The following is a 9211-nucleotide window of genomic DNA, read 5'->3' as shown; positions in this document are numbered from 1 at the left end:
AGCTTGAGCCAGGCGGCCGTCCATGCTGAGAGGGGCTGGCGAGCACCCAGGAGGCTCCATGCAGGGTGAGGAGGGGACTGCGGGGAGCGTGGTCCAGCCTGGGCAGGTGCCTCCTGCAGGCGCCCGACATCTGAGTGGCGGGGAGCCAGCTGTGAGCAGCAGCAGCAGCATAGACCTGCGGAAGGTTCAGGGACTGTTGCTGCCAAAAACAGCCATCACACTCTCCAGTGGCTGGGGTGCGGCTGTGGGCGGTGCTGGGGCTGCACATGCGTGCACGCACACAGAGTCACACGCACGTGCATGCACACATGCACACACACACATGCATGCAACACACACAAACACGCATGCACACATACACATGCACCCATGCATGCACAACGCACACACGTGCATGCACACACACAAGCACACATACACATGCACGATGCACACACATTCACACATGCACACGTGTGCACACGCACGCACACACATGTGCACACACACACACACTTCTAGACTGCGAGTCCTCCAAGAGTGGAGGCTGTGTTGTTTCTCTGTGCACCAGCTTCTACCTCTTCCTAGGAGGCTGGTAAATGTGTGTGGAGTTGAGTCAAGCCACAGGGACGGTGTCTCCCCAGAGGACAGCAGAGACCCTTGTCTTGTCTGTCCTTTTCTCCTCCTGGGCCAGGTGCTCAGCTAAGAGTCAGCCCATGGAGGGGGTGTGATGGGGGTGCACGTGGTGAGGGTCAGGGGACATGGGGGCTCGAAAACAGTCCTAAAGTGCCGAGGACCGCACCCCACCTGCGGGCACCGAAGGCTGCCGCCGGAGCTGTACCTCCAGATAACATTCTCAATTTGCTACAGAATTTGCTGTAAGGATGAGATTCCCCTATGCTGAAAAATGGTGTTTATTCACCATGAAGGTTAAAGAAAACAGCCCTTGAAAGAGAATGAGCTTTTGTCAGAGGATTTTTTTAATGAACAAGATTATGTTTATACAATTGTGCGTTTTACGTGCACATTTTTTAAAAAGGAATGGGGACTTTCAGAGTATAATGGAATCCTTTAATTAGAAGGCATTTGAAAAAGCAGAATAGGAAATCACAGCACACTTCCAGCCCTGCCCGTGTCCCTCGGAGGGCCAGCGGCACACGCACAGATGGCTGGGGGTTTCCCGGAGGTGACCTCGGGCAGGGGCTGCAGGCCACGTGGCTTCGAAGGAACGAGGCCACCGGAGTAGTCTGCGCCAGGAGAAGACTCAGATGGCAGCGCACCCAGCCTGTCCCCGCAGGGCCTGTCGCTGCACACAGCATCCCCGCCCAGCTTGTCCCCGCCCACCCGTGTCCTCCCGGGGACATTCTGGGGACACGGTGTGAAATGTGTCATTTTTCTTCTCGACACACAGGGATAAAGGGACACAGTAGGAGTGCAGGGTAACACGAAACAACCAGAACCCCGCCCCCGGGGCCCTCTCGCCAAAGGCTCCTGCCAACTTCCGCGGCTCTGCCTCAGACATCTTTTACTTATCTTTAAAAATATTTAAATGAAAAAAAAAAAGAGGAGATTATCTGCAGCCTCCTTGGTGCCTCGTGTGCCTTTTTTCCTGCTTACGTTGTCCTGACAATTTCCCGCCGCGCGCGCCTCCGCCGCTGACCCCTGCGGCTCCCACCGTCTGCCCGCAGCGTCGCGGCCTCTTTCCCCGCGCGACCGCGTCGGCCTCTCGCCCCGGCGGCGGGCGCCGCGCGGAGCCGCTGCCTGCGGAGCGCGGGCCCGGCGTGCGCAGACTGGCGGCCGCGTGGGGCTGCGAGGCCCGGGGCTGCGCGCCCCGCTCCGGCGAGCAGTGGGTCCCGCCCCCTCCCGCAAGGCGCCGCCTTCATTTCTCTCTGCGCCTTTCCTGGAATTTCCTTAAGACGAGGCGCGCACTCAGCACATCGCACTCGGTAAATAATCTGCAGTTCCTTAGAGACGTAGGTTTTGCGAACACTCAGGAAATGAGCGACAAGTGTGCCCCGCGGAACACGGGCCAGGCGGGACCATCGGGATCCCCGAGGGAAGTGGGGTGCGGAGCCGGGTTTGTGGGCTGCGTGCCCGGCCGCCCCGCCCCCAGGCCTGGCCGCAGCCCGGGGTCCGCGGCCCGAATGCGCCAGCGACGGGTTCTCCCTCTTAGGTGTCGCAGACCTCAGTGTCACAGCCCGGTGTCTTCTGGGGAAGGCGTCTAGGCGGCCTGTGGAGGAGACTCCGGTCGCATCGAAGCTGCCGGTGCCGGTGTCGGTGCCGCGAGGTCCAGGCCCAGCGTGGGGGGCGTTCGTTGTAGCCAGGACGGGTTTCTGACAGCGGACGCAGAGGAGGATTTGGGAGAACGGCAAAGCCACTAGCTTCGGAGGGACGTCTTGCCCCACTTCCGCCCCCTGGGCCCGTGGGGCCGTGGGCTCAGGGACCGAGCAGGGCGCCCGGGGGCCCTCTAGCACACACACCATCTCGCCAGGTCCTTACCTGTAACAGCCCACCTGTCGGCGGGCGTGGCTTTCCCCATTCAACAATGAGAAAGGAGGAGCTGAGAACTGAAAACCAGGTCGGACTCAGTGACCTCCAGGACACCCCCTGGAGACAGCTGGAGTCAGGTGCTGCTGGAGACGGTGGCCTCAGGTGCGCTGCGCTGAGAAGGCGGGGCCCGCGGCCAGTGGGTTTTCTGAGCAGGGGCTGAGCAAAGGGGTCCTGGTCCTGCAGGGGCATGTCCTCCATCCCTGACTGTGTCCAGAATCCGAGACCATGTCCACCATCCCCGACCATGTCTGGGGTCTCTGACCGTGTCCGGGGTCCCAGACTGCCCGCTGTGGGCCTAGGTTTTGCCACTTCCCTGGGAGGGGCCGTTGCTCCCTGCACAGCCAGACTGGGCTGCCTTCGGATGCCTTGGGAGAGAGGGCCTGCCCCTAATTCGGGGGCCCACTGGGGGGTGGTTTGGGGTGTGCTGAGGGCACCTGGAGGTTGTGCGGGAGTGGAGAACGGAGGTCGCGGCCCATGGGGCCTCCAGTCTGTCCTCCGGCGCTCGTTCAGGCCCAGCGGGCGGGTGGCCGGGCACAGGGCTGGAACAACTTCTCGCGGGCAAGTAAGTGCACGGTCGTTTTAGAAAAAGGAGAAGAGGAGGCCGTGGGGTGCGGCTGTGAGCCCCGGGGGGCCGCGACGGCATGCGGGGCACAGCGCTGCCGCTGCTGCTTCTCCTGCTGCCTCCCGCCCCTCCCCCGTCTGGGGCTCTGGGGGCGGGGTCTGCCTGGAGGGCTCCGCCTGGCAGCACGCTGCCCCGCCCTTGCCAGAGGGCCCCCCGAAGGTGTGGGGCCGGGCGTGGGGCATGGGACGGTCTCCGAGGCCAGGGCAGCCTGACCTGCTCTCGGTCGAGCGTGCTCAGCCTCTTCCCTCCCCCTGCCAAGCCTCTCGCCTCTGAGAAACAACAGCATTTGTTCCATGGCTTCGGCCCTTGCCCTGGAACAGTGGCCTTGACCCCGAGTGCCAGCCTCGTCCTCACGCAGACTCGCTGTGCTGTGCGAGCCTCTCCGTGCAGCCTGGACCTTGCACTCAGATCACCTCCGGCCCGTCACAGAAGGGCCGTCTGTCTTTCCCTTGCCATGCAGAGAATGGCACTAAAGTCCTTTGTCCTCGGAAGCTTCTGTGTGTGCGAGTATGACTCCGACCTCTGTATGTCATTGCCATTGCAGTTAAGAGGGGCCATAAGAAGCCCAGGGATTTTAGCGCAGCCGGAGGTCACGGCTCAGCCGTGGAGGGCTCCGGGGTCTCTGCTCCTGTCTGTCTCTCGCTGCCCACTGCGGGGCATCTGGCCCACGCGCACAGTGGGCGAATGGCCAGCCTGCTGTCCACTCTGCTCCTGGAATCCATCATCCTGTGTGGGAGGCTGAGGCAGACGTGGAAGGAGTCTGCGTCCCTCACTGCTGCTGGGGGCACTGGAGTGGCCAGGGAGGTCCCTCCCCCGCCACTGAGAGCCCTCCCCCCTCCAGCGGCCCCCTCTGCCTAGGAAGGACGGCTGCGGCTTTGGCCTTGCTCCTGACGCTCTAGGTCTGGCTCCTCTGTCCCCAGGGTCGGCTGTGGCCTGCCCTTACTCTCGCTGGCTTCTCTGTTAGGCGGAGGGTGGGCAGTGGAGTGGCTTTGTTTCATGGCCACCGGACGTTGACTGGAAGGCACGTGCAGCCGCCAAAACGTTGGGTCTCCACAGAGCGGAGCGTTCCGGGGTCTTTGTGTCTGGCCCACACGAGGCTCTGTGCTTCGTGCCGTATAAAGAAACCGTTCCAATGAGCTGCCGGTTAGCTGTGACTCCGTTTTTAATTGCATGGAATTAGCACTCGATTTGCATAGGACTTGATTCGCCAATTATCTGTGACTTTGGGGTGTCCTGTGCCCAATGAGGGACTGCTCCCAACCACAGCAGGAAATAGAAGGAGGGCAGAGGCTGTGCCACCCCGCGGGGGACCCCCAGACCGCCCCTCCCGTCCAGGCGGGCGCACCGCCCGCTCCCTCTGCAAACTCTCTTCCCACAGACAAAGGTGCTGAGCCCTCGAGGCCTGGCCCCGCGGCGCCCTGCGCCGGCACCTGCTCCACACGGCCCTGCAGGCCCCTGCACCCCTCCCACCGGCCGCAGTCCCTACAGGGCGCCTGCCCAGAGCCCCTTAGTGCCGCCTGCCCCCCTCCCCCTCCCCCCCCCCCCGAGTTCCTGCCGTCACCTGCCCTCAGTGGGCGGTCCCCGCTCTGGGCCTCTGCCGCCTGGCGCGCATTCGGCCCCTGCCGTGGGCCGAGGGCAGCGCCAGCCTCCTGCACACGCTGCCCCGTGCCCGCCCCCCACAGCCTCTCTGGGAGGGTCGCCTTGGGCTTTTCCGCATCGTCCGGGACCCTGGTACCTGGGGGTGTCGGCTTCACAGGAGCAGCGGCCCGTGCCCTGCCCAGGACACCTCCACGCAGCACCCGGGTGCCCAGACGCGTCCCCACGGCGCCTCGCCCACCCCGCGCCCTTTCCCGTTTCCGGGCGTTGCGTTATTTCTTACTCGATCCGGCAGCACTCAGCGTCCTGTGGCGCTGCCGTGGGGACCGAGCGCTGGGGACCGAGCGCTGGGCTCCGAGCGCTGGCCGGTCTCACAGGCGGGAAGCTGCGGGGCCGGGGAGCGCGTTTAGTGCTGACCGGTTCCGGGGCCGCGCGGGCTGCGCGCGGTGGGCCCCGACGGTGCGAGCGGCGGTGACGGGGGTGATGAGGGGTGGGGGGGTGACAGGGGTGGTGGGGCGGTGGGGGGTGACGGGGGTGGTGGGGCGGTGGGGGCGTGGTATTGGGGGGTGGGGGCGCCCCCGGCCCTCGCTGCGAGGCCGGGGCGCTGTCCCCAGTGCGGCAGTGGCGGGAATTGCTGCGGGTCAGTCAGCAGGAATTGCCACGCCGATGTCCACTTACACCCAGAGTGACAGCGTGGTGGAGACACGGGTCTGGCTCCCTCGTGATGGGCACAGGTTGGGCCCCGTGAGGACGGATGACTGTCCTCTGGTCAGGACGTGGGGATTCGGAAGCACTCCGGGCCCACCGCAGAGAAGCGTTGCGCCTTTGAGGGAGAAAAGGTTTGGTTATTTACCGTTGCCTTCTCCCCATTTCCTTCTACCTTCCTTTAGGCGAAAAGATAAAGAAACTCTTCCAGAATGTGTTTAATTATGAAGGCAATGCCTGTCTTTATAACGTGTTTAGAAAATAGAGCTGAGCAGAAGAGAGTGGGCCTAAACCGTGACACCTCAGCACCCAGCGGCCAGCCTTGCCTTGGGCGTTTACACGTGTGCAAATTTCCTGGCCTGACACACGCGTGCGTGCACACACACACACGCACTTGGAATAAGCAAAAGTGGAAAAAATATGAATTTTTTTCTCAAAATATTTTCATGAATATATTTTCTTTTTAAAATGTTTTTATTTTTCAGTTTTAGTTGCCATAAAATATTAAATTAGTTTCAGGTGTACAACACAGTGATCAGACATTTCTATAACATTTTTTTTATGCTTACAGCACCTGGTCTTCCTAGGAGGTCTCCCATCCAAGTACTAACCAGGCCCGACCCTGCTTAGCTTCCCAGATCAGACAGGATCGGGCATGTTCAGGATGGCACGGCCATCACTGACATTTATATAACTTATGAAGTGATCACCCTGATAAATCTGGTCCCCACCAGGCCCCCTACATTGTTATTACAGTATCACTGATACATCACACCCTTGGAGAGGCCAAGCCGTGAACCCAGGCGGGCTGTCGCTAGTGCCGGGCTGGGGTTGCTCAGCAGGAGGTACGGGGCCCACCAAGGGCAGACGCTGCTGGTTTGGGGTCTGTGGACCTCTGAGAGAGGTTAGGAAAGTCCGCAGCGTGAGCCCAGACAGGCCGTTTGCATGGGAAAGGAGCTGGAGGTTTGGGTGGGCTGCACCTTGGGAAGGATGGGGTCTCAGGACATCACCTGGGCGGGGAGAACTGTGTCGGCCAGGCGACGGAGCCTCAGAGGACAGAGAGGTTGACGAACAGTGGTTTTATGTGGATTCACTGAGCACTTTAAGGGAAAGAAATAGAAACACAAGACATTTTTTTAAAAGTCTTATTTGGACCTGACGATCCCCCTTTAAATACTTTATTACTTTTTAAAATTACTTTCAGTGTCTCCAAGAAAAGTTATCCCCACGGCGACAAATGGCTTGTTTGTCTCGGGATCCCGTTGTGCTTATGCTTAACTAATCCAAGAGTCGGGGTTAATGTAAAAAGGTCCTGGCAAAAGGTTTTTTTCCTGAACGGGTCATTCTCTCCCTGCCCGTGTCGCGTTCCCAGGCATCGCCATCGTGGGCCTTTTCGTGAAGCTCTGTTATTCCTTTATCTCTTCTTTCCTGGGGACTTAACACTGCAGACACTCCGCCCACCGAGAGCAGACGCGAGCACAGGGGCACGGGACGGTCCACGTGAAGGTGGCCTCTCTGGACGCTTCCTTAGGAGAAAGATACAGCCACCCACTGACGGGTTTCACCCCGTTTAAGCCGATCCAACCTGAAGTCCAGCGCGTCCTTCCCCACGGGGCCCTGGGAGAAGGCCTGTCAGCTCGCGCACAGCTCCCGCCCCCCTCGGACCCGTCACCGCCTCGGCGCAGGTTTTAATACATTGTTTTCTTTCCAAACAAAGAAATGGAGAAGAATTTTTTTAGAGAGAGAGGCGGGAGAGTGAAGGCCCAGGTCCGACGGCTCGCCTGTCTTTGTGGGCATTTAAATATTTTGGCAAATAAAGGTCGAGTTGGTGGAGCTGCCTGGTTAGAGGACGCTTGTAATTACTTGTAATTAGTTTCCCTCTGTGAAACACGTGTGCATACCCATGCACACACATGTACACATGTGCACACAGAAATGCACACACCCACACGTGCACACATGCGTAGATGAACACACACACGCACACACACGCACACACACGCACACTGGAGGGGGGCCCTGGACCACCGCGTCTCTGAAAGACAAGGAGGATGAATGGAGCTTCAGGCGGGCCTGGCTCGTCCGGGAGGACGTGATTGATGGCGCCTGCTGGAGTCACCTGGCCCCAGCCTCACCCTCGCTCCCGCCACTGACAGAAACGAATCGATGGAGGAGACTTGGATGCTGCTGCGGGTCACAGTCGTCCCCTCCGCTTCCGGGCGACAGGCTCCTGGGGGCTGCGAAGCCCCCTTCCATCCCTGTCGGTGCCTCCGCGACCAGGCCCCGCCCTGGGCAGGCAGCAGGGGCTCGAAAGCGTCAGGGCTCTGGGCAGACGACTACACCGCCCTCCGCTCTGCTGCTGTCCTCCCCGCTCAGCTCGGTGCGGGGCGGCGGGTGGGGGGGCTCAAAGGACAGCATCGGTCTGGCCCCTTCCTTGCCCCCCAGAGGAGGAGAGAGGGGCGGGCGGCTGTCCCCCCGCTCCTTCCCAGCCAGACGACCTTGGAGGGCCACAGCTCTCCCAGGGCGGCCTTCTCCCCGGGAACAGCCTCGGGCCCAGGGTGCCCCAGGGTGTCCCAGGGTGTTCGCTGCCCCCTGGTCGACTCGCACCCCGCCCACGCCGGCGTGACCCGTGCGGCCGATGATCTCCTGTCCGCCGCCCCTGCGGGAAGTGCTGGGCCGGCCAGGGCAGCCGACCGCGCTCCGGCTGTTTTGTTGCCCCGTAAGGCCCTGGTTTTCACTCCTTTGAGAAGACAGCTTTAGGAGGTGAGCGAGGAAACAGAGTCCGCTGCCGGGCGGCCAGATTCGCCAGATGACGCAGCCGTTGCCTTCTGGGTCTGAAACACCGTGCTCCGCGCCGAGACCGTGCCGGGCACCGGCGGGTCGCCGCCGCGCGGGGCTGATGCTTGGCGTGCGCCAGGCACCGCCCTCGGGTCTCCCGTGTTACCCAACCACACCTGTCTTCCTCTCTCCATCGAGGGCCTCTCCAGGCAGGGGAGACTGTCAATCACCCCTGCTCTCCCGGAAGCCACTGAAGAGCCTGGCCCCTGAATCTGCACCCAGGACACCTCTGCCCAATGAACGCCGGGGTCGGGGAGAGGCCGGCACCCGACGCTGCTCTCCTCAGAGTCAGGCAGACCCCACGAAGACACGTTGAGACGCCTCTGCGGTCGTGCGCTCGACGCGGACGCGAATGCCGGTGTCGAGAGCCTGGGTGTAGTCGCCTGGTTCAGAGGTGACAGTGTGTAATTTTCCTCTCTGAAACCAGGGTCCCAGTACGTGCCGCGCCGCGCGGAGGTCGCGACGGGAAGCGCTAGTTAGCGCCCTAAACGTTCCGCAGAAGGTGAGCCGTGCAAGGTCGTCGGGACCGACGCTCTTCCCAGTGCGACGGATTCGGCGAGGTTTGCACACCCAGCCTGCTGCGGGATGCTGAGGGAGAGCACTGTGTAACACGCTCGTACAAGCTCTCTGGTTTGTGATCATGGGTAACGTGATTTATATTTTCCATTTTAGACACTTTAAATCTATGAATGATGATCACGCACAGTAACTCACTGCAGTCAAAACGAAAAAGCCTGTCACTGCGTTCTTGCGAGCCCCCTGTCTTTGATGTGGGGTTGCTGCGTGAAGGCCTCTGCTGCGATGGTATTTTAAACTTTTAATACCATTTCCACCAGATGAAGCGATGAGCACTTTTGAACCCAGTGCTCATTAATGGGTGGTATTTCACTCCTGCATGTGCCTTCTCAGTTAGAAAACCGA

The 9211-nt window shown here is 61.0% G+C and overlaps 1 pseudogene; it reads right to left on the bottom strand.

Moving 5' to 3' along the window:
• Positions 1–6014: 6014 nt before the first annotated feature.
• Positions 6015–6133, bottom strand: LOC118606131 (annotated as a pseudogene).
• Between the last annotated feature and the right edge of the window lie 3078 nt (positions 6134–9211).

This window comes from Rousettus aegyptiacus, unplaced genomic scaffold, assembly GCF_014176215.1.
Source record: "Rousettus aegyptiacus isolate mRouAeg1 unplaced genomic scaffold, mRouAeg1.p scaffold_m13_p_7, whole genome shotgun sequence".
Taxonomy (NCBI): Eukaryota; Metazoa; Chordata; class Mammalia; order Chiroptera; family Pteropodidae; genus Rousettus; species Rousettus aegyptiacus.
The sequence above is the reverse complement of the archived record's forward strand: the minus strand, read 5'-3'. Positions and strand labels throughout refer to the sequence as shown.